Source organism: Protopterus annectens, chromosome 14.part0 (genome assembly GCF_019279795.1).
Source record: "Protopterus annectens isolate FY-2018-M chromosome 14.part0, PAN1.0, whole genome shotgun sequence".
Taxonomy (NCBI): domain Eukaryota; kingdom Metazoa; phylum Chordata; order Ceratodontiformes; family Protopteridae; genus Protopterus; species Protopterus annectens.
Window position 1 is genome coordinate 79,830,768 of NC_056748.1, and position 22,243 is coordinate 79,853,010.

Consider the following 22,243-nt stretch of genomic DNA (forward strand, 5'->3'; position numbering starts at 1 on the left):
CCAGGAATCTGTGCCTGTAGATTTGGTGCCTTGTAGGATTACCAGTCTATGGTAGGGTAATTATTCTCCAATAAGTAGGGTGTTAGGTTGGATGGTGAGTGTTTCCAGTATGTGCTATGAGTTTCATATGGTATGGAAATGATATGGGATTTTATCTGTAGTGACCTGTACATGGTGAAATTCCAGCACATCTTCCTGTTTAACCAACCTAGAAGTACACTTGTTATTGATGTATATAGAGACACCTGCACCTTTAGTCCCTGTCTGTGCAGCTGCTAGTCTAAATGTGTGGAAGGCACTGAAGCTTGCACTGCTGGAGTACTCGCTGAAGCTTTCAACCATGTCTCTGCAACTGCACAAATGTCTATATTCTCCAGGGTGAGGATGGCTTGGAGGGAGTTTAGCTTTTTGTTTTGGCTTCTGACTTTGAGCAGTACCACCTTGAGGTTCAGTTTAGTTGATTTTGCTATGTCTGTAAGTTTGTCAATTTGGCATTGCCTAAAAAAGCTCTATGGATAGGATAAAGTTGTAGTCAGTATTCTAAAGTCTAGAAAAGGACAAGTGCAGACTATCCTTGGCAAAGCAATATGTTTTAACAATGTCTTCCTATGGTGACAGATATTGGCTCTCCATAGAGTGACACCAGAAACTTAGCCATTTTTTAAAAATCAGTCCTCTTGTTGGTATTGTGGCATCATCCTTGGAGAAGGTAATATGCTACTCGGTACTAGGCTTATACCAGCCTGACAGACACACAGTCAAATAAATCTATAATGTCTGTCTTCATATAGTCTAGGAAAGTATATCTCTGGTCATTTACACCAACATAAACTATAATGGAATCTTACTGGTACCTGTAGTGCAGTGACTTGAATCCGTGTGTAATTTGGCTGATCCTGGCTCCATATAGGCAACTAATCCTTATCTTCTTGCTCAGTCTGCGCTGAGGCACATCAGTATGTGTTTATGTAGTCCCTTATGACTAGATTCCTGGAAAGGGTGTTAGGCTGCCCTATGGGCTTTGTATTTGGGGCTCCACTGATTAAGGCTGTATGTATGTTGTGAGGTGTTACTTTTGTTGAGTGCTTTTGGGTTTGCTGAAGATCATCTTTGTTGATGGGTGTACTAGGAGGTCTTTTTTGTTTAGGAAAATTGCATTTAAGTGCTGCAGCATATGTTGGTCTACGTGAGTGTCGAGTGCTGAGTGAATGGTTTTGACAACCTGATGTGTACTTCTGCGCAGATGCTTAGCCTCCAGTGACACTGTATGTATGTGTGCACCTCTCTTGTACTGTACTGTTACTTTAAGGATTAAGTGGTTGCCAGTAGGTGCTGATTTTCCAAAGTCCTACTGGTCGTGAGTCCTGCTAGTAGAAGATTGATATGGTCTTGCATATCTTTCATTATGATTAGATATGTAACATTCTTTTGTTTCTGTTCTGAAAATCTTTTTTTTAATATTAGGAATATTATATGGTGTGGGCTATGTCATGTACCTTTACTGCCCCGCCCACGAGAAATGACAACTTCTCTGTCACCATAGTTCTTTATAGAAATTGACTTATTCAAGACTAGGTGACTTTTGAGATTTTATTTTTAATGGCTTCCAGTTCTGAAGATGGAAGCGCAGTACAGGTGAGGAACACTCACATGTTGTCTGTAATTAATCCCAGACCCCCCTCCCATTTTCTGACATTGTTTTTTGAGAAATTTTGCTCCTCTGCATCATCCTTATGGTGTCTACCCCAGGGATTATTTTTTTATTTTCTATCCAATGAATGCTCCACTTCTGTTGCCAGGTGTGCCAATCTCTCCCTACAACATTGGACTTGCTCCATTACAGGCTGAGGTCAGCACAGATGTTAAGGGGATCCTTTGGTGGGAGGGAGGTGTTGCCATCCCACTTTAAGCCAGTTTTTTTAGTGACCTACCTGCTATTTTCCCTCTTATGTTTTTTATGTGGTTTTGTCCAATGGGGTAGGCATGCTATGGGAACATGAGTCATAGCAGTCTGTCTGCTTCTGCAGCAGTTCAGTTAGGTCCACCACTATTTCCCTCCTTGGACCATGCCCGCTTGCAGTGTGGATTGTGACAGGGAATGCCCAAGTGACCACCCTCTCCCTTTGGATGAGCTTGCCCATCCCTGCCCGGCAGCACCTCAGACGTCCAAGCCACTAATCAAACTCTCACCTGCATTGTAGTCAGGCATTTATCACTCTGTGCCATGGTGCTGGCTCCCATGTCCCCTCAATTGGCTTTGCTACATTCCGAGAGAGCAGGATAACCCATCCTACACTGTGGTAATGAAAACACTTTAAATATTTATTTTGAAGTTATGACTTGACACTTGACCATTACTCTGTGGCAACATGGTTGGATGTGGAAGCTGCATATACATTTTCATGCACTTTAAATGAGATGGTAAACTCTTGAAAATGAGAATTAGTATAGATAGCTTGAACGTGAGCTTTACATTTGTTGTCATCACTGAGAAATGAAAAATACAGAGTATTTTTTTCTGCAGTTATGTTTTAATGGAAGAAATACTTCTTGTGTTTGTTGCATGTAATAAGCAGTATCATTTTTCTTTCTGTTTTGGTTTATCAGGAACAACCCCATCCCATCCTGTAGATTTAGTTCAGAAAAAATCACCTTCCACAGAACCTCATGCTGCAAGCGAAGCTGAAGCTGCTGGTAGTATAGAACTTTAGAAGCCATATGTGTCTTTACTTCTTGACTAACTACTTAGTCACTTTTCTAACTAACCATTGTATCACAACTAACAGTAAACCAGTTATTAATATCTGGTTATATTCCACAAGAGACGCATTATTTTAATTTACTTTACTAGAATTTAATGAGTGACGTCTTGAAGCACTTTCCTCTGCTAACCTTTTGTTTGTTGTGGTGATTAGAATCGAACATTAACAGTATAGTACTGTGCATCTTAAAACCTTGGTGCTTTTGGTTTTGTTTAATGTTGTCTTTGCTGTTTTGCAGGTAAGGTGTTAATTATTTTAAATTCTTTTGTAGTCGTGATATCATTCTAGAAGTCTTTTTGTAGTCATGGCCTTGGTATGCTACACTGTTTTGTCTTAACATCTCTGAATGCTTGTCATTTACTAAAGGGGTGGTTACTTGTTGGAATTGTATTGATCTATGTTTGTAAATGAATAAAACTAACAGTACATTTGGAATGAAATACAGAATCCATCAGCCGTGGTGCTAAAGGAGCTGGGCAGGATGGGACAAGAGTTAGGGGCCCACATTGGCATACCTATGTTATAGGGAGGGTGACTGGTCCAGTCTGCTGTAATGTCAAATCCATCTAGCATGGGAGATTGGCATGAAGACCAGGGATGTGCACTTGGCTTTTGCAAAACTCAGACAGTAGTCCTTTGAGGGGGTGTAACTTCCTGGTACATGTCCTGGCACGGGTGGGTCATTCCAAGGATTTTATGGCCGTGAGATCGCACATCTGCCACCAAGGGGCTGAGATTATGGATCATCAGAAACCCCTTAATGACTGCCTCCGTAGATGATGGCCTTTTGTGGTCTGATGTCGCTTCTGGTGAAGAACAATGAATCAGCAAATGTATGTGCTCAAATAAAATATTGTCATTATTTTTTTTTCATCAGTTTTGTTTCATTGTTCTTTTTTAAAGCTGCAGGTTTGACATCAGAGGCCTGCTGCTGTTCGGAGACATGATTTTTTCTCTTGATATCACCAGTTTGGCGTAGTTGTGAATTTTCTCTTGTGTTCATGCATGTTCGTTTTCAGCTGATGTGTACTATAAAATCACATGCTGTGCTAGGAGGGTGTGTCCAGTCTTAACATTAGTCAACTCTTTTCTGCCACTTGCAAATTTTGGATCTTTGTTCTAATAGTATTAGCAGAAAAGTCTGTGTGCTCATTACCTGAAATGTTGGTACCTTCCAGGTGATTTTTCATTTCCCTGATTACCAGATATGATCACCCAGAGCATTCATCAGTGCTGCCTTCATTGCCTAGGAGTCGATCAGACTGTGAAGCAGTGCCTCAAGTGTCAGCATTTCAGCATGGCCACTTCAGGAAATGAGGAGATTATGTTGAAGCCTGTATAAATTCCTTGATGGCTGTAACTGGGGGGGATATCGATTTCAGGGCTTGGCTGGAAGGCTCTTTCATAAACTCTTAGGCTTGTGTGAAAACAAAACTGACAAGAAAGGTAAAGAATTGGGAGACCAGACATCACCCATAACCACCTCCTGCAAAGCTTGCTCACAAGGAGGTCTTTTATTCTCAGAGACTTACAAGTACATTCTTGAGTAGAGAGGGATCAAACTTGCACCTGCCTAAAGCATTAAGAATACCTTAAATTGCATTTCCCTGGCATCTATTTTGGGGTTGCATCCTGGGATATCCCCACTGACTCTCATATGTTTGACCATCTGGATCATGACCACACCCATCCAGCTTACATGGTGCCATTCCTCGAGTCCCTAGCAAAGGTCTAGTGGTAGCACTCCTGATCAAGCAATATCTTTTAGCCTCTCTGAGATTATTTGCTGGTTAGGGTTATGGAAACTCTTTGCTCATCTTGCAGCAGTTCTGTCCCTTCCAGTGGCCCATTCATTAAGCATGCACATGTTCGATATTTGGTAGAACCTCTCCTTATGGTTGTAGAGCATACCCTTGGAGTTCATGGGCTGAAATAAGCTCTATGCTGACATGTTCAGCTAAGTTTTGGCTTTTAACTTGCACTTTCCATAATACAGGTGCTCTTTCTGCCACATGTGGCTAGCATTCAGGAGTGACACCCAGTCTTCCTTTACACTACACTGCTCCAAGGGTGTTCACAGATTGTCTAGCTCCTGTTACAGTCCATGCAGGCTACACGGTGTAACTACATATGTTATTTATGTTTCACTGTTGCAGTCCTGACATGTGGGATTTCCTGCCGTGAAAGCCCTTGGCTGTCCCACCCACCATAAAAATTCTTTCTGCTTCCTAAGGCTGGCAGACAATCTAACCAATGTCAGTACTATAGGGAGTCAGCCTGTGTCATTACATCATTTATTGTCTTTTCTTGCTGTTGGAGCCCAAAGCAGTGTTTGTGTCGGTTGTTTCACACCAGACAGAGGTCGTCTGAAAGATAAGTACCCGTTGAGGAGCTCCTTTCTTTTGCTTTAATCTCATATCAGATAAAGTAAATAGTCTCTGCTGTGGTAAGCAAATTCCACACACAGATTTCCTGTTGCTTTGTTCCAACTGCTTAGGCCTGGATCATGACATCCCTAGTTGTTGCTTTTGTGCCTGCTTTAACTCTAGGATGATCAGATGTAGGGCTGAGATTTTAGCTGGAGTCTTTAGTCTTGAATCTTCTTATTAGCGTCCAGTGGCGTCTGCCATTGTCTGGAGGTTGAACAGCCTAGGTGTAAGAAGGAAAAATAAATGAGATCCAAGCTTAGACCCTCTGACGACAACCAGTCTCCGTCTGTCTCTCCATCTAGACTTGTGATAGTTGAACAAGGTGAGGTGCTTTCGCAGCCCATTTCTCTTATCTGAGATGGTACCTCAGGCCTGTGTCAAGACCCTTTCAGAGTCTGACATGTCGTCGGGTCTCTCTACTTCTGCACAGGCCCTTGCTTTCAGCTCGTCTGTCGGGTCCAGGGCCACTTAGCAGGCCTCAGCTTCTGAAGAGCACACTCTTCTTGGTGGCATTTCTTTGTGGATTTGGCCTACACTGGTTCATTTTTCTTCCAGAGAGACGAGTCAGGATGTCTGACATCCGTAGACCCAAGTCCAAAGAGACTCCTAAGAGAAATACTGCAGCAGGGCTTTTGCCTAGGCTTCCCAGCTCCCTTTCTCAGGGATACCAAAAGGACTTAGACTTAGTAGAAGACCTGATCTCCATAGTTAGGTCTGGGCAAGCACTCGGGGATGCATCCCCCAGGTAAAAGGAAAAGGGACCCTACTTCTGAAGCCTTCCAGACCATTTTGAATCTGATGAGGATTCACACTTGGAGGGATCTGGTACTGGTGAGAGGCCCTCTCGCATCTTTTGCAGATTCAAATTCAGAGAAAAATCTGCCCTCAGCCTCCCCCCAGAGGACATCACTTTTGGAGAGACACTCCATGCTATGAGGGAACATTTTCAGTAGGAGGCACAGGAATACCCTCAGTCAAAAAAGAGAGTGAGAGAGTTCCTGGAAATGTCACAGCACAAACATCTTACTATTTCACCCATTTTAGAGGTGGTCGAGGATGTCTTCCAGGATTCCTCCTTGAATCCTGACGCTGTCCCCTCGCCCCACCCCCTCATAAACAAGACAAGGTTCTATAGGGTGCAGGATTCAAATAAGTACCTTTTCAAAAACTCATCTGCTGATCCAGAGGTGGCCAGCCTAGGACCCAAAGGGGCTAGAGCCGGTTCCTCTAGGAACGCTTTACCTATGAATAAGAACATCAGGGCATTTGATAGGTTTGGGGAAAAAAGTTTATACTTCAGCCACCCTTACTGTGAGGGCTCTCTACTGTCAGTTTCACATGGTTTTGAAACAAAAGTTCTCTTCTTTAGGTGACAGAAATCTTTCCAAATGGTCTCTGCCACTCCAGATGTTCTTCGTGTTTCACTGTTGCAGTCATCTCACTTTGGTTATCCTGCTAGGGGTAACCTTCAGTCGGCCCAAATACCAGAGGCTTAGTATTTCTGCATTGGCTGCTGTGCTCCAGGACTGACGTCAGGTCATCAGTGGTATAAAAACAGGCAGCCTACGCCATTACATGAGTCTTTCTTGCTGAGGAGCCAGAAGCAGAAGCAGTTCGCATGAGTGCTGGTTGTCCGCTACCTAAGTTTTCATTTCCGAAATTGAAGTTGAAGTCTTCTAAAGCTAAGTACCCCGTTGGGGATCCTTTTTTCTTGCTCTAACCGATGTCAGAAAAAGTTAACAATTGTTTCGCCTGTGGAAAGCAATTACCACACCGAGCTTTCCATTCTTTCTGCTTCACCTGTTCAGACCTAGACCATGACGTCCTTCGCTGTCGATTTTGTGTTTTGTTCAACACCAAAACTATACATCTTGTGGCCCTTATCGTAGCTAAATTCTTTCATTCTCTATCTCCATATTCCAAAATGGCTTCGGTAAGCCATCTGACTACCAATCTTCTGAAAAAAATGTACAGGATAAAGACAGAGACAGACCTCATAGGTCCAAAACTGCCGATGACGCTTCCGTTAAGCTAGTCGCCAGTTCTCTGGTACTCAGTGAGGCACTTTCGCAGCCCCGGATGCCCGCTTCTATGGATTCGCAGGCTGCTACCGAGACCCGTTCGGAGTCCGGTATGCCGCGAGACTCTTTGACTATGGAACCTGCGGATGTCTCTACCTTGGATGGGTCCGGAGCCGCTGTGCAGGCACCGGCTTCCGAAGAATTTCTTTGCACTATCGATATTCAACACAAACTGATGACTTCTTTCGTGTCTTAAGTTCCTTCTAAAACTACCGAGGTTCTAAGGCCCAGGGTAAGAACTACGCCTAAAAAAATGACGACCCAAACTCAAGCACCTGCTTCCATGCCTCAATCTCAAATGCTTAAAATGGCGGAAGACCTTGTCATACTGATTAGGGCAAGCCAGCCTGTCCCTGCTAAAAGGAAGAGACTTGTCCCCAGCAGCTTTATCTGACCAAGAGTCTGACTCTGATGTTTCTGATTATGAAGACATAGCCTTATCTGCTTATGAGAGTTCAGATGCAGAGAAATCCATTCCTTTTGCCTCCCCTCCAGAGACTTTTTCTTTTGGTGAAACCCTACATACCTTGAGAGAGCATTTCCATTGGGAATGCCAGGATTATCCTCAGTCCAAAAAGAGACTCAGGGAATTTTTAGCTTTACCACAGCACAGACCCTTGGGTAATCTTCCTGTTCTGAATGTTGTGGATGATGTTTTTATGGAATCCAGTCCAACTCCTGATACTCTGCCTCCTGCTCCCAGGAAACCTGACAGGTACTACAGAGTCCCTGACTCACAAATTTCTTTTCAAAAATCCTACTGCTGACCAAGAGGTCATCTCCCAAGGACCTAAAGGAATAAAAGCAACCACAGCTAAGAATCCCACCCCTTCGGACAGGGATTCCCGAGCTTTAGACAGATGGGGTAAAAATATACACCTCTGCAACTCTTGCAATTAGAGCATTAAATTGTCAGTTTCACATGCTGAAATACCAACAACATACTATGGAACTTATTAAACAAAAATTATCTACCTTCCCTGACTATGCAGAAAATAAAGAATTAAAGGAGCTTTTGCATTCTGCAAGCCATGTTAGTAAGCATAGCCTCCAATGTGGGTTTGACACCCTGGAAGCATCTTGCAGGGCAGCAGTCACAGGTTCTGTACTTAGAAGGCATGCCTTGCTTAAGGAACAGACCTTGCCAGACCATGTCAAATCAAAATTATTGGACACACCACTGAACAAAGACTATCTGTTTGGCACCAAAGCAGAAGAGGTTTTAAAAAAGATGGAAGAAAAAACTAAGTCTATGCAGACAGTTAAAGACTTTTTGCAAGTCTAGCCACCAATATTCAATAGGCATTGCCCCTCAAAACATTGGTCCTTTCCAACCCCCCTCAAGGCCGCCTCAGACTAGACCTAGGGGAAGCAGACCCCCCCCCCCCCCAGACAGCAGTCTCAGGGAATGCAGAGATCTAAGCAATGGAGTGCCTCCTCTTCTAAGACAGGGAGTGCTAAGCCACCCCCTTATGGAAAGAGTTCACAATGACTTCTCAACTCCACCTCTCACCTCTGCCCATCTGCTTGTGCCCCTAGGAGGAAAAAGTGTCTCCCATGCAAAAAACTGGGGCCTCCATCACCAACGATCGATGGGTCTTCATCATAGTGTCCCAGTGGTACAAATGTTATTTCCACACACTGCCAACCACAAAAGGGTTCCCAGATTTTCCTCCAAACCAGTGGACTGAGAAACAAAGCCATGTTGATTCCCTGCTCTCCATGAGGGCAATTCAGCCTGTTCCTGCAGAGCAGATAGGCCAAGGTTTCTATTCCGTACGTTTCCTGGTACCCAGAAAAAAGGGCACATGGCGCCCAATCCTATCTATCCATTCTAAACACCTTCCTGATGGTACCAAAATTCAAAATGCTCACCCTCCAGCAGCTTCTTCCTATGCTATCCAAAGATGCCTGGTTAGCCACTTTAGACCTAAAAGAGACCTATCTGCATATCCCAATTGGAGACTCTTGCAGGAAATATCTACGTTTCAGGGCAGGATCTATGCATTTATCAGTTCCCTGCACTTCCCTTTGGCTTATCCACTGCTCCCAGAGTTTTCACAAAATGCCTGGCTCCAGCCATTGTGTTTTGCAGACAAAGAAATATTCAAATTTACCCCTACTTGGACAACTGCCAGATTCAGGCAGACAGGAAAAGCTGTTGCAGCACCTGACATTTGTAAAAGACCTACTGACCTCACTGGGGTACACTATAAACAAAAAGAAATCCAAAGTAATCCCCAGTCAGAAAATTGTATTCCTGGGAGCAAGCCTGGATACAGCATCCCAGATGGCATTCCTTTCTCCAAAAAAACAAGCCTATCTGACAGGCGGCTACTCTCACCTGGCCACCAGAACCCAATTATCCGCAAGGAAAATCCTGCAAGCTCTAGGGTTCGTGGCCGCCTGCATTCTACTAATTCCATATACCAGACTGCATATGAGAAAACTTCAATAATACTTTAAAAAAAAAAAAAAACTTTGGTGTCAACATTCTCAGGACCTGGAAACTATTATACCTATGATACCTTGTCTAAAGAAAGACTTTCTTTGGTGGGCAACAGCATGCAACCACAGCAAGGGACTTCCCTTTTCACAACCCCACACCGCCCAGACCCTAAACACAGATGCATCAGACTATGTCTGGGGTGCACACCTGGACGGCAGGTGCATTCAAGGCCACTGGAGCCCAAATCAAATTAATCTGCTCATCAACCAAAAAGAGATGCTAGCTGTTCAGCATGCTCTGACAGCTTTCAGACTTTTCCTCTCTCCGGGGCCTCTACTAATCAAAACAGACACCACCACAGTGATGTGGTACATCAACAAGAAGGGAGGAACCCACTCTTACCCACTATGCAGGCTAACCATGACCCTGTGGCATATGGCTTCAGCCATGCAGATTTGCCTGCTAGCACATTTCCTGCCAGGCAACCAAAATTATCTGGCAGACAACTTAAGGAGAAATCTCCTAGACCCACATGAGTGGCAATTAAACCACAACACCTTCAGCCACCCAGAAATGGGGTACCCTGAAGGTGGACCTATTTGCCTCCCACAACAGCTACCATCTCAGCAAATTCTGCACCAGGGAACGTCACAGCAGGGCCTCTAAAGTGGATGCCCTATCCTTCCAATGAGTAAACCTCTAAATCTATGCATTTTCCCCTCTACCTCTTCTTACAAGGGTATTACTCAAAATAAGGAAGGAAAAACCAAGGGCAATCCTGATTGACCCAGACTGGCCACGCCAGCAATGGTACCCAGTACTGCGCAGTCCTTCACCGTTGCCTCCATGGCTCCTTTCTCAGATTCCAACTCTCCTGATTCAGCAGGAGAGAGAGTTCTTGCATCCAGAATTGCAGATCCAGAGCCTGGCTTATTCCTTGACTTCTCCTCCAGTGGCCAGCCTAAGCAAGCAGGTCCTGGATGTTATACATGAAGCCATACGACCCAGCACTAGAAAATCTGATGCTGACAAGTGAAAAAGGAATTTTTCCTGGATCCAGACTAAAGGAGCTGACCCAGCACAGCCCTCCTTACCTCTCATCCTGGATTACCTAGCAGACCTACTCCACAGGGGCCTATCCTTCTCTTCCATTAAAATCCATGCCTCTGTCATCTCTGCACATTACAGCACCGAGCCACCTGTCTTTTCACACCCTCTCATCAAGCAGTTCCTTAGAGGGGCTAACAACTTAAGGCCACCAAGAAGAGTCCCTACCCCTTCTTGGGACCTTAACTTTGTGTTGGAAAAGCTCATGCCCCCCCCCCCCCCCACTTGAGCCTGCAGCTTCAGGAGAGTTAAAATTCCTCTCTTGGAAAACAGCCTTGCTTCTTGCCATCACTTCAGCTAGAAGAGTGTCTGAGCTGCAAGCACTTACGGCTGTGGAACCCTTCATCATTTTTCATGCCAACAGGGTCTCCCTCAGGACTAACCCAACTTTCATGCCTAAAGTGGTGTCCAGTGTGGCTCTCAACCAATCTATTCATTTGCCCACCTTTTTCCCTAAACCTCAAAATAAGGGGGAGAAGAATCCTGCACTCTTAAGATGTGCACAGACAGCTCAGATTCTACCTGGATAGGACTAAGCCCTTTAGGAAATCTGACCAGTGACTAGTCAACTTTGCACCAGGGGCAGAGGGCAAGCCCATATCAAAACAAACCATTTCCAAATGGATAGCACACTGTTTCCATTTCTGTTACAAACACCACAGGAAACCACCCCCACAGAGGGTTAGAACACATTCCACTAGAGCAGCGTCAACCTCTGCAACCTTTCTCAGAGGGGTCCCTACCCGGGACATCCTGGAAGCTGTAACATGGAGTTCTGTTCATACCTTCACCAAGCAACCAAGCATTACCACCTGTCTATCTTTTCCAAATCCAGGGCAGGATTTGCAACCACAGTCCTGCAGGGCATACTAGCTAGCCTCAACTCTTCTTGACTGCCTTCACCCGTTCTTCAGCTTTGGGAATCAACCCAAGTTTGATGACTGCAACAGCGAAACACGAAGAACATAATACAGTTGTGTACACTTACCATAAATGTAGATGTTAGTGTATTCACTGTTGCAGTCCTGGTTTCCCACCCTCCAACCCCCTTGTCTCTCTCTCTCTCTCTCTCTTCCTCACTCTTTACAGGGCTATTGGTATTTACTTTCTTCTGGTGGTATTCCAGCATAACCTAGCTCCCTATTTGGGGGCTCCTGACATTTAAGGCAAGAAAAACTGATGTAATGGCTTCACCTGCCTGTTTTTATACCACTGATGACCTGACGTCAGTCCTGGAGTGACAGCATCCGACTCAGAAATACTAAGCCTCTGGTATTTGGGCCAACTGAGGGCTACCCCTGGCAGGATAACCCAAGTGTGATGACTGCAACAGTGAATACACTCGAATATCTACATTTATGGTAAGTGTACACAACTGTACTTTCTCCGGTAGCTAGGCATTCCTTACACTGTGGCTATGACACTATGGAGGCTTCTAGTCAGGCAGCTGCCATTGGCTCAGTTATTAGTAGGCATGTGTAGCTTAGGGTGTCAATCTCTTTCTGACCATGTTAAATCTAACCTTCTTGATGCTCCCCTTGACAAGGAATTCCTGTTTGGACTTAAAGCTGAAGCTGTTCTTAAAAAACAAAACAAAAAAAAATGGACGACAAAAGCTAAGTCTGTGAAACACTTCTCCATGTTCAGCCTCTTAGGTCTAGTAGGAACTTTCCCATTAAACACGGGTCCTTTCCTTTACAACCTAGAGGCAGAGAGAGGAAAACCCAGCGGGATTAAACCATGCTCTCCTTCAGTAGACAATATACCCTCCTGTTTCCTACAGATTGCTGCTGAACCCCTAGCTCTCCCATTATCTATCTTAATCGCTCCATCTCAGAGTCCTATGTCCCCTCTCTATGGAAAGAATTTTTACACCCTCCCTATACATAAAGGTGGTAACTCCACTGACCTCTCTAATTTCAGGTCAGTCACAATCTTGTCCCCTCTCTCAAAAGTTTTGGAAAAATGTATCCACAAACAAGTTATGCAATACTTACTTCAGGAAAACCTACTTACTCTCCCACAGCATGGTTTTCGCCCCAAACATAGCACCACAACTGCAGTAACATCTTTCTTAAACACCATATCTCTTGCTCGAGATAACAATAAATGGTCTCCTGTCTATTCCTGGACCTCTCCAAGGCCTTTGACACGGTCTCCCACCCTCTTCTTTTGCCAAACTGGCTAACCTTAATTTCCCATCTTCCACTATTTCCTGGTTTTCCAGCTCTCTCTGACCGCGTTCAGTCTGTCAAATGGCTCTCTGCTTTATCCCCTCCCCTCCCCTCCCCTCCCAGTAATGATGGGAGTACCCCCAAGGAACTATCCTTGGTCCACTACTCTTTAATATTTTCACTAGCTTGCTACATACCTCCTGTCCAGAGTCATCACTTATTCAATATGCTGAGGACTCTACAGTCATCACCATCTCCGACATTCCCACTTACCTCTACTCTCAAACCCAAGGATCCTTTTCCTCCATTGAATCCTGGCTCTGTAACAACAAACTAAGAAAACTAAGCTGTTACTTTCTTCCCAAAAAGCTCTCAAATCTGCTTTTACTGTACTCTACAACAGTAACACTATTATCACTGTTGAACCAAGTACAAAACTACTATACGTCACATATGATGACCAAATTAAGTTTGATTTACATGTGTCTAATTGTATTAAAAAGACTCAACAAAAACTAGGACTCCTGTACCGAAATAAAAAGTACTTAACTTTCAAGGCAAAAACAACCATATCACGTGCATACCTCCTTCCTGTTCTGTTGTACAGCTGTCAAATCTTTACCAATCTGAATTCCACACTCCTAACCACACTGGAATCTACCTACAATAAAGTGGCTAGATTTGCTGCAAACCTTACTTACCAGTCTCACCACTGTCTTTCACTTAGTGGCTGGAATTACCCTATCAGCTCCTCCTATCTCAACTACAGATTAGTCACTCAATACTTTACCAGCACTCTTACTGTCTTAGCCTTACCCCTATTATCTCTAAATACTCCCCCACCTTGACCTCTGTGTAGCTCAGACCAAGATCTGTTACAAATATATAAACCCAAGACTACAGTGGGTTGCACCCTCTATAGTTAAAGCCCTGCCATATTCTGGAACAAACTGCCTTTAGAAATTGGATCCCTTAAACACTTATCAGTTCAAAACAGCCTCTAGAGAATATTTGAAAACTATCTGGTCTTTCCACTCCACTCATCTTACCTAAGATATTTTCCATGCACCATAGTCCTTTTTTTTAGCTTCCTCCCCTCTCTCCTATTCTCTCCTCCTGTATAACTTTTCTCCTTCCATTTTTTCTTGCAGAACCTTACTACCCCTTTCCCTAGCAACCTACATTCTCGAATTAGACTTTCTACCTCCTTTTTACTTTATCTCACATATTCTTTGTAAAGGAAAACACAAAGATCAATGCATGTTAGGTTCAAGCAAGGCACCCTTTATTACTTGCAGCAAGGAGATAAAGCATGTAGGTACAAGGTTTGTCTGATTTTCCATAATTCAGCCTACAGTTTTTATACAGTTTTTTACAAGTTCACAGAAAGATGCTATTATTAGATTTGCTGCTGACATGGTCAAATAATTGCTGTCTTGCAAAAACATGTTTTTTTGAGAAAAACAACCTGGCCTTAAGTTTGTTTCAGCTTCCCTTAGTTTCTCACAATTCTTTCTCTAGTTCTGATATGATACATTCAAGGTGTACAGTCCTGGCCTCAATACACTTTCTGCTGACCATGGTGGATTTACAGGCATCCATTGTTCTCTCTTCAGAGCTTCTAGCAGCTGCATATTTTCACACAGAATAAGCAGAATAATTTATCTTCAGAGCTTCTAGCAGCTGCATATTTTCACACAGAATAAGCAGAATAAATGTATTAACTCCTTTTAACCCTTAATACACTAAACCTGCATATTGCAGTTGTACATTTTAATACACTAAGCCTACATATTGCATTGCAGTTACACATTTTCTTAACATTTCCCCCCTTTTAATACTTTATTCGTCTTTCAAAACAAGCATAAACAGTTTTTCTTCCCTTAACCATTTCCCACTCAGGATTTGCAGTTAGAGAGTCATTCAGTTCAAGCTTGTGAAAGTATTTCTTCAGCTTTTAATCAGTACCTCTAACTCAACATTCTGATATAAAGTCTTTGAAATTGAAGCGTCTCTGAAATTTTCAACTAGTCCTTTTATACAGGGGATGCAGCAGCATCCACACACCATCAGTAAGGCTGCCCCTACACAGATGGCAATCGGAATGTTCAAGATGCTGCCCCAACCCCCGAACCATTTTTGGAAAAAGTCTGTTAATGGATTCGGTCCTGGTTTGGTCATGGCCGACACTTGCTGAATTATTTTGAGATGGCTGTCTATTTCATGTTTGTTGTCAGGAATAAACGCACAGCACTCCTCCTGGATTAAAGTGCATAACCCTCCTTTCGCCGCTAGGGTGAAGTCAAGAGCCATGCGATTTTGAAGCACCACTGTCCTTATACCTGTGAGTTCATCAGTCACCAATTCTAGGGCAGAAAAAGTCGCATTACTCATTGTCTCAAGAAGTTTGGATAGTTTTCTCTTCTCCCAGATCGATTTCACTGCTCCGTATTTATATGCCCACCCAAGATATGACATCATCGCCCAGATCCATGTGCGACAGTTCTTTGTCACTCATATGGGCTAGATCATGGTGATATATCCAGGATGCATCAACTTGTCCCACCGGATTAGCGAGTTTCTTGATTTCTCGAACATTTCGAATTTTCCCCTGGGGTAGTGTCGATACATGTCATATTGCTGGAATCAGATACGTCAGCAAACAGCTTCCAGACCAGTTGCCTGGTAGCCATTTATATGCTCCATCACCCCACACAAAGTAGCAGTCAGGAATTGCCACTGAAATGTTGCCAGTTTTATAGTTACCAGGCTTTTGTTGGGTCATAGCCCAGAACATTTTACTATACATGATTTGATTTTCCCGATCTGAAGTAGTTACTTCATTTGCTCTGCAACCGGTGGGTATCGAATCCGATCTCGGATCCGAGCCGGCAGCTTTCCAAGCTACAAGATCCGAGCTCCTAGCTCCTCCCCCCTACCCTTAATCCCCTGCTATGTGCTACATTACCTCAGATCGTTTTTTGCCGCGGCTGAAGCAGCTACTTTTGAAGAGCTCCTTGGCTTTTGGTGAGATTGAACCTTTTTCGTTTTTCTGTCAAAAAAAAAAAATCTTTTTTCTAGTGTGAGTGTGTGTAGTTTTTCTGGGTTAGTTATCGATATTGTAGTTAGTTAGATACCTTTCTCCCCCTTTTCTAACTAGTTTTCTGATAGTTCCCGCCTTTCACCCTCCCCCCTCCTAGTGTTTGGGTGTGAGTGGTGTTATGGCTGAAGGGCCTAAGGCGGTGTTCTCAAAATGTACTGAGTGTGGCTATAAGCTTTCGCCGGCGGATGGCCACACTCTGTGCGTTTTATGCTTGGGAGCGGCCCACTTGTCATCGGCCTGCACAATCTGCGCGGCCTTTAATCCCCGAGCTATTAGGGACAGGAAGAACAAGCTGATCCTGGCGGGCTTGTTGCCTCAGGAATCGGCTTCTTCTTCCTCCCCCTCTCAGGCACAGGCTGTCTCGGCAGCCCTCGTGCCTACTGTGCCCCCGACTCAACCTGGGACTCAACCTCCTTCTTTGGTTGTGAGTTCGGAGGATTCAGGTACCTCCACTAATGTGGAGAAAAGACACAAGGACAAGGGACATAAGTCCCACAAAAGGCGGGCTGAGACTCAACCCTCAGCCCCGCCGACTAAGCTGGCTAGGTCTCCCTCGAGGGTCTACGGATCCTCCCCCTCTTGGCTCCGTTCACCTCATTTTCCTCCAGAGCTGGAGGAGGAGGATCGGTCTCCCTCGAGGTCGTCGAGGCGGCCCTCCCAGCCCGCCTCGACGACTTCTTCAAGATCAACCAGAAGCCTCACTGAAGCAGATATGGATGGGATGATGCGCCGATTCATCCAGACCCAAATGCAGATGGGGGGGGTGCTCTTGCCCCCCCCCCCGGGGGGGGGGGAGCGCAGCCCCCATGTTTGCTCAGATTACTCCTTCTCTGACCCGTTTTCGGGTCTCGGAGTTATCGGATCCGGGCCCTTTCGGAACCGGGGATTCGTCGGCACCGATAGCTCCGGTTGCTTCGACGCCGACTGTGCCTTCGAGTCTGTTGGATCCGAGCTCTCGGGGCCGAGGGCTGAGCATCAGATCCGGGGGAGCTGGTGTGTCTTCGGCTCCATTGGGTTCGGAGCACACCTCTCTCTCTAGACTCCGGCTGCATCTGCTCCGACCCCGATCCCTACCTCGGAGCCGAGGAGATTGCTCTCGGAGCCTGGCTAGAGTAGCTCTCCTTCGGCTTTTGAGGTTGTGGAGAGGGTACTGTCGAGGACCTCCAGGTCCCCGGTTCGGGCGTCGGATCCTCCCGTACCCCCGCTGCATGTGAGTCTATCCTCCATCATCTGACCATCGGGACAGCCTGCTCAAGTATTCCAGTTGGTTCCCTTAGAGGAACAGGACCCCGTTGACGAGCCCTCTTCGGACAGTCCCACCGAGGAGGTCCCTCGTAAACGTCGGTGCAAGAGGGGGCACCTGGACTCCCCTGAGTCCGTTACAACTGACACGGATTTAGATGAAGGGGAAGGTTCCCCAAGGTCACCCCCCCCCCGAGGATGTCTCCTTCGGAGACATCATGGAAATGTTGCGTATTAGAGGGGGGTGGTCTGCCCAAAAACCTTCCGCGGATGAATCCGTGTTCCTGGATGCGTTTGAGGCAGGCCCTTCTACCTCCTGGGTGTCCCCCCGGCTGACCCCCTGGTAGCCCTCATTACTACCAGGGCGTGGAAGAAGCCCGACACCATGGAGCCTATCCCGAAGCAACCCGACAAGATCCTTAGCCCATGTAGAATACAAAAAGGAGAACACCAACTGCTGCAATACTGATTTTTAATTCTGGTACCTCGGCCTTCGCCTTCTCCTGGAATACATTTTACTTAGTGCTCCACCCATTTTTATACAAATCTTTAATTAGATAATTAATGCACCATTTTATTATTAATTTATTACCATTGTTTCATTACTACTTAAAGCAAACAAACTTGACATCTCTATGCAACATATTAATTAGAGAATAAATAACATTCATTTTGATAATATGAACATGAATATAAATACTATCAATAAGATATATACCTATTTTTCACACAATGTTGTCCTTGCAAGCAAACCCATTACCCTGAATATATTAGGTAGACCCAATGTATTTGGGAATGAGGCCATTTTTCGTGAAAAATTACTTTTGATGGAGTAAAGGTTCATTCTTAATTTGAAAACTATTTTTCCAAATGGGATGAACATGGAGGTGTAATATGTTGGTGATATATATTTTTTCAACACATAGATCAGAAATAATGTTTACAGTAATGTTAGTCTTTTTACATGTTCTTCACATATTTCTCAATGTTTTTAAATATATTCAGGGTAATGGGTTTGCTTGCAAGGACAACATTGTGTGAAAAATAGGTATATATCTTATTGATAGTATTTATATTCATGTTCATATTATCAAAATGAATGTTATTTATTCTCTAATTAATATGTTGCATAGAGATGTCAAGTTTGTTTGCTTTAAGTAGTAATGAAACAATGGTAATAAATTAATAATAAAATGGTGCATTAATTATCTAATTAAAGATTTGTATAAAAATGGGTGGAGCACTAAGTAAAATGTATTCCAGGAGAAGGCCGAGGTACCAGAATTAAAAATCAGTATTGCAGCAGTTGGTGTTCTCCTTTTTGTATTCTACATGTTCTTTTGGTGAAGAAGTGGAGGATTTGTGTATATTTTAAGATCCTTAGCCCCCCAGTGAATAGATTGTCTTGGGCCAAGGGAACCCCCGTGGATGCCATGTTAGTGGCGGCTGCCACCAAGAGAGAACTCGCGCAGGAGAGTTCTTCGGTTCACCCACCAGATAAGGAATCTCGGGCACTGGACCGCATTGGGAAGCGGATGTTTAGTTCAGCGACCTTTTCTGCAAGGGCACTGAACTATATGGCACATACCATTAGGCTGCAACGAGACTTACTTAAGGAATACGCTGCAGCCCCCCCAGAGTCCATGTCGGTCGAGGACAAAAAAGTTTTCTCGACTCGTATGGCCACTCTGAAATCCATCTCTAACACGACACGTCCATGCGTCTATTCTGCCATTCCACGGAGGGAGCCGCTAGGGCCAGCAGAGCTGGGGTCGTCTTGTGACGTCACTCCTGGCTCCGTCTTTGCGATTTCGCGGATCCCTTCAAGGAGTCCTTCGCGAATGCACCCTTTGACGGATCTTCGCTATTCGGCAAGACCGTTCGAGACGCTGGTCCAAAGCGAGAAGGATGGGAAGACACCGTCTGCCATCGGGGTCCGCTTCTCTAATCCCCAGCGATCCTTTTCTAGGAATCAGAGGGGACAAAAGAAGCTGTGTTTCCGTAAGTACCAGCAATCCCATCCAGCTTCGGACCCCTCGTCCTCTAGAGGCAGAGGAGGACAAGGAGGACGCCGGCCCAGAGGCAGAGGGGACTGCGTAACTTCGTGTCCAGGGAACCCTTCCCGGATAGACCCGCGCAGCAGCCCTGAGGGCTTACCCGGCTGTCCCTCTCTGGAGGCAGTCGGGGGGCGGTTGTCGGAGCACCTGTCAAACTGGGAGTCCATTACGACAGATCGATGGGTGCTCCGCATCATATCCAGAGGTTATACCATCCCCTTCATAAACCACCCTCCCTCGACCAGACACCTCCCCGATGTTCCACCCGATCGAAGGGAGGCAGCAGCTTCAGAAGTCCTGAAGTTGCTAGAAAAAAGAGCCATCCAGCCCGTCCCCCCAGACCAGTCCGGATTGGGTTATTACTCCAGGTTCTTTTTAGTGCCAAAAAAGACGGGGCACCTAAGACCCATTTTAGACCTCTCCACTTTGAACCTGTTCATTCCCAAAGAAAAATTCCGGATGGTCACCCTCCAATCTATTCTCCCCCTCCTGTGGCAGAACGACTGGATGTGCTCGATAGACCTCAAGGATGCGTACTACTACATCTTGATGGACAGATGCTCCAGAAGGTTTCTCCACTTCCGGCTGGCAGCCAGTCATTACCAGTTTAGGGTTCTCCCGTTCAGCCTCACCTCAGCCCCCAGGGTGTTCACCAAGGTCATGGCAGTGGTTGCAGCCCACCTGAGACTTCAGGGCATTCAGGTCTTACCATACCTAGATGACTGGCTCCTTACCGCCACCAACAGGCATCAGCTCTGCGTAGCAAGAGATTATGCTCTGACCCTTGCCCAGAGCTTAGGCATCTCTGTAAACCTCCAGAAATCCTCTCTTTGCCCCATACAAGTCCTGGAGTTCATAGGGGCCAAGTTAGATACCCGCATTTCTCGAGCTATGCTAACTGCGGACAGGATAAACAGCTTGTCGTGTCAGGTGCTAATTCTTCTTCAAAGTCCGGCCCCGGAAGCGGAATTAGTTCTGAGGGCACTAGGATCTGTGGCAGCAGCGATCAGTCTCGCCCTTCACGTGCGTCTGCGAATGAAGATTCTGCAGTGGACCCTTCAAGTTCAGTGGTCCCTGCTACTCCATCCGTTGAATACTCTGATTCCTCTGAGCGGAGTTTGCAGGCACTCCCTTCTTTGGTGGCTCCACGCCCCAGAGCTGAGGGAAGGGAGGCCTTTTGATGTCCCTCCCTCCCAAGCCACGCTGACCACGGACGCTTCTCGCCTCGGGGGGGGCATTGTTCGGGCAGAACTGTCCAAGGCACGTGGACTCCCCTGGAGACCTCTTTGCATATCATTGCATGCATGAGGGCGGTGCTTCTAGCATTGCAAGCTCTCCACAACCTTCTACCGCTGGGGACTATTGCAATCCAGACAGACATGTCAGTTGTCTGGCAAATAAACAAGCAAGGAGGAACCAGGTCCTACCCACTTTGCCGGGAGGCTATGAGAGTGTGGGAATGGGCGATATCTACCAACCGCTTTCTGGTAGCAACGCACATTCTGGGTCCGTCCAACATTTTGGCGGACAAACTGAGCAGAGTGATTCTCACTCCGTACGAGTGGTCTCTCAATCCATCAGTTGCGAAGCAGATCTTCCGCAAATGGGGTTGGCCTTGCTGCGATCTATTTGCTTCTCCCTTAAACACAAAATGCAGCGAGTACTTCGCAATACTTCCCCCCGAAGGGGAGAATCCCAGAGACGCTCTAGTCCATGCTTGGCCGCCCAGTCTACTTTATGCTTATCCACCCCTTCCGCTCATGACCAAGTTCATACAGAAAGCCCGTCGGTTGGGGAGCAGAATTATCCTCATAGCCCCATTCTGGCCTCGCCAGATCTGGTTCCCGTACCTGCGGTCTTGCAGTGCATCTCCGCCATGGATACTGGATCCCTTTCCAGACCTGATTTCGCATCCGGCGGGATTCCAAACCCCAAACCTGGTGAACCTCAAGCTTGCGGCTTGGTTGCTCCAGTTCCACTGATGGCTAGGACTCCCGGTATCTCATCTCCTGTTAAGGCCATTCTAGTCGCAGCACATAAGCCGACTACTAGAAAGATTTACTACAGCAAATGGAAACGTTTCTCTGTCTGGGCTAAAGATAGAGGCCTGGATCCATTTACAGTTCCTATTCCTACTATTCTAGACTTCCTGTTGCTGATATTCCGACAAGGAGCAAGTGCTTCTACAGTTAAGGTGCAATTGGCAGCCATCTCCCATTTCCATGTGGGAGACTGACTAGGATCTTTGGCTTCTACAAAATTATGTAAAACCTTCTTACGGGGCGTTTTCCTCTTGAAGCCTCCAGTGAAAGTGGTGGTGCCTGCATGGGATTTGGCCTTAGTCTTACAAGCCTTGACAGGCCCACCCTTTGAACCCGCGGCTTCGATTCCATTAAAGTTCTTGTCCTGGAAAACAGCCTTTTTGGTGGCCATTACTTCAGCCAAAAGGGTGTCAGAACTTCAAGCCTTATGTATGAAGCATCCTTATCTCATTTTTCACAAGGATAGAGTGTTCCTCAGGACTAATCTGTCGTTCTTACCTAAGGTGGCTTCGGAGCCAAATATCAATCAATCAATAAACTTACCCATGTTCTTCCCAAACTTTCAGAATAAAGGAGAATACACATTGCATAAATTGGATGTGCACAGACAGCTGCGTTTCTACCTGCACAGGACTAAGGATTTTCGCAAGTCGAACCAGTTCGTGTCATTTGCTAAATCGGCCATGGGTAAGGCCATTTCCAAAGTGACTGTAGCAAATTGGATTTGTCAATGCATAGTCCATGGGTACTTATCTGCAGGCAAACCGGTTCCTACGGGAATTCGCGCTCACTCTACG

General features: G+C 45.5%; 1 protein-coding gene and 1 long non-coding RNA gene across 11 annotated transcripts in view; both read left to right on the plus strand.

Annotated features, from left to right (window-relative positions):
• KCNMA1 (potassium calcium-activated channel subfamily M alpha 1) overlaps positions 1-22,243 on the plus strand; it is a 4,085,072-nt gene that overhangs the window by 771,933 nt on the left and 3,290,896 nt on the right. The window lies entirely within an intron of this gene.
• Positions 1-22,243, plus strand: part of LOC122788879 — a 205,238-nt gene that overhangs the window by 119,206 nt on the left and 63,789 nt on the right. The window contains exon 2 of the long non-coding RNA XR_006362751.1: positions 2,608-2,694. This is a non-coding gene — a long non-coding RNA (uncharacterized LOC122788879). The remainder of the gene's footprint in view (positions 1-2,607; positions 2,695-22,243) is intronic.